The sequence below is a fragment of the Homarus americanus genome, unplaced genomic scaffold (genome assembly GCF_018991925.1).
Source record: "Homarus americanus isolate GMGI-L3 unplaced genomic scaffold, GMGI_Hamer_2.0 scaffold56333, whole genome shotgun sequence".
Classification (NCBI taxonomy): domain Eukaryota; kingdom Metazoa; phylum Arthropoda; class Malacostraca; order Decapoda; family Nephropidae; genus Homarus; species Homarus americanus.
Window position 1 is genome coordinate 13,045,427 of NW_024734940.1, and position 3,576 is coordinate 13,049,002.

At 40.7% G+C, this 3,576-nt stretch overlaps 1 non-coding gene across 1 annotated transcript; it reads left to right on the forward strand.

Annotated features, from left to right (window-relative positions):
* Positions 1–3,202: 3,202 nt before the first annotated feature.
* On the forward strand, positions 3,203–3,275 carry Trnar-ucu. Its single transcript has one exon. It is a non-coding gene; the product is annotated as a tRNA-Arg (tRNA).
* Positions 3,276–3,576: the final 301 nt, after the last annotated feature.

Here is a 3,576-nt window from a genome sequence, read left to right on the forward strand (position 1 = left end):
TAACAACAGCAGAAGCATGTAGCAACAACGTCGGTAACAGCAGGCGGCAGCAGTAACAATAGTAGCAGTAGCACAGTAGCAGGCAGCAGTAGCACAGTAGCAGGCAGCAGTAACGGTAACAAACGCAGCAGTAACACAGCAGCAGGCAGCAGTAACTAGCAGAAACAGCAGCAAGAGGAACAAGTGTAGTAACCGGTTCTAGCAGAAGCAGCAGCAGGGAAGGAGGTGCCGTTGCGGGTGCAATCCCCACCTGACTCTTCTCACTGGAGCCAGACGTATGGTGAGGGGCGGGGAGGTGTTGATCCGTGAACCTCACCTCATACCAGTCTAACGCGTCACCTCACTTCACCCCTCACACCTGACTGATGCTTCTCACTTCACCCCTCACACCTGACTGACGCCCCTCATTTCACTCCTCACACCTGACTGACGCCCCCTCACCCCCCCACACCTGTCTGGCGCCCCTCATACGTACACCTCACACCTCATACTCAAATGCCCACCTCACACTACGCTTCCTGGGGCTAGATTAGGTTAAGTTAGGTTAGGTTAGCATTAGGGTGGTCAATCTTCAGGTTATCCTAAAATACACTGGAAGCAATTATTGAGAGGTGTGTCCCCAGGTAAACTAACAGATCACAACAGACAGTCAGCAGGTGAGCATCAGGTGAGGTTCTTTACGTCAGCTGGCCACTGTCACCTCACATAATACAATAACAAGCGGCAGTTGGTAGTGCATCAGGTTGTTCGCCATACACCACCATGTTGATGTATAACTAGGTATTATCGTTACCTCCTTCACAACTACCACTAAAATAATATCTTTTGTTAATTTATTCATTTTTTGTTTTTATATTTCCTTGTGACGGTAACTAGGATTTTGTAAGTACGGGAGGTGAACTTACGTTTAGGTACGGGAGGTTAACTTACGGTTAGGTACGGGAGGTGAACTTACGGTAAGGTACAGGTGTGAACTTAAGGAAAGGTGTCACTGACTCATTCGATAAAAATTGGAAATAAACTTAAAAATAAACTCCATTAGTAGTATATTGATTTATTTTCAAGATAAATTATAAAGAATATAAACATAGGTTATTCCTGTTAGCTGGAACTTTTCTCCTGCTGGCGACGGGAAGGAAAATAACTGCGCTTCACTTCCGATAACCGATTCCACACACACACACACACACACACACACACGGCTAAGTAATTACAGTATCACTTAATATTTAAAAAAAAAATTTCCCTGTTATACCTAAAATATAAATATTTAAAATATGTTTTGAATAACGAAAATAAACATAAATCACCTCTGTCTGTCTATCTGTCTGCCTGTCTGTCTGTCTGTCTGTTAGGTTCTCATTTCAATCACAAACGCTTCGCCACACCCTGACTCCGACCTTCCCGACGGTGTAAAATATTATCACGTCCTCCTTCTTCTTCTTCACCTGCCGGGGTCATTCACTTTGTCTTGATCTTCATAGTTTGTACGTGAAAGTAATTTATAATTGGTCAAGTGTGGTGTAGACGTCGATTCCCTGAGAGAGAGAGATAGAGAGCGAGAGAGATAGAGAGAGAGAGAGAGGTAACGATTTTTTTCATAAGTTGGATACAAGAGAAATTTTAAGTAATACACCATCAGAAGGTACACTTGTTTTTCCTGATTGTGAAGTAATTGATTATTATACAGCTATCTTATGTATCTAGCACAGAGCAACAATACTGGTCTTTATAATTAGGCTTGTACTATATAACTCATTGGTTATAACGGTAAAGAAGTGGGTATGCTAAATCACTTAAAATTCCTTCAGATAACTGTGGCAGAATATGTATGAATATAAACTCTGTATGCTGAGGATTGGTCAAGTATTCATGCATTGCGCGTTATGGCTAAACCTGTTATTACTGAGAATTGTGTCGTCAAAAACTGCCTCAAACTCACTCACTGAATACTATAAATTCTTGCGTACATCTTTAGGCCTATCTTGATACGAATTTGTTATGGTAGGCATGTTGAGTTAGATATATTATAAACAGAAATATGTACATGTGTAGTTGGGTGTGGTTACGGTGTGCTCGCCATAAGCAGTGTAGTGTAGGTCGACTAGCCCGGTGTGTGTGTGTGATGCAATACCCACTCTCCCAACTCCTCTCTCCCCACTCCCTCTCTCTCTACCCACTCCCTCTCTCTCTCTCCCCACTCCCTCCTTGTTTCCACTGCCTCACCTTGAACTCAGGACCTCTCTCATAGACAGAATTAATCCTAAAAGGTTATTTAAATCAATAGGAAAAAATACGATATTAAAAATGTCCTTATATTCATGCACTAGGCTTGTATATACGTATAAAGACATAATAATTAAAAAACATTCTATACACACTCTGTAATTTTTATTGTATTAAATAAACTCTAAATAATAATAATAATAATATAAAACAATGTACTGTGTATATTATTAAAAATTTGTTATGGCGAAGACGCGTATATCAACAAGCGTTTTGTTACAAGGGAAGAGAGTAATGTTCAGCCCTGTACGTGTCCTCAAAATAGTTCATTGTTCCTTAACTCTCTGCCCCCCCTCCATCTCACGTATATTTATAACCACAAACTATACAACATACACTAAACCTTTGCCCCAAAAAAAAATACAGACAGGGTTAATATTTTTTTCGTTTAATTTAAGTATATATGAATGTTTAGAATAATTAATTTTTACTCTTGGTTTGGTTAGGTTAGAATTAGTCGAATGTTGACAACTTTACATAAACATTGAGACGACCATGATGACTGTGTTTAGTATGTTTACTTTAGATATATTTTAATGTTTAATAATGTTTACTCTATATAATGCGTTGTTGTGTCGGGTGATTAGTTTTATAAATATTAGGAAATATTGTTGATGTATTATGTGTATGGGGGAGGGGGGGGGGGTTACATATTTGTGTCCTGTAAGTGTATCCTGAAACACCTGCTGCTGCTCACCTGTACCCTGCCTGACCTTGAGTGAGTACCCAACACTCCCCCAGCCTACTACAGTGTCGCTGTAGTCTATAACTTGATACAGTTTGGGGTAAGGAAAATCAATATAGCTGTACAACCATATAATGTTACTAAATATATGTACTTATGTCATCATTAATATAACAACTAATAAAATGAAATCGGTCGAACTGCACCAGAACACGCGTGGTGGGTTAATATGTCCCCATGGCGCAGTGGATAGCGCGCTGGACTTCTAATCCAGAGGCCGCGGGTTCGAATCCCGCTGGGGATGAACGTTTGGTCTGGCGTGTGGGCACGTCGGCCATATTGGTCCAATGAGCATCTGTGAGACGTTTGTGCTTGTCAGGTGTATTTGTAGGGAATTTTGTTAACACATAGAGTTAACAAGGTGAAGGCGAGCTATTTTTACCTCCACACACTGACGGCCTCTGTCCCGCGCCCCGCTTTCTCCTCTCATACACCACGTAATGAATAATTACTCCCCATTACTCCTCACAGAAAACTGATGCACACAATACGTTTAGTCTGGTCAGCTTTACTTACTAACAGAACCTTTAAATCCGTTATAGTTC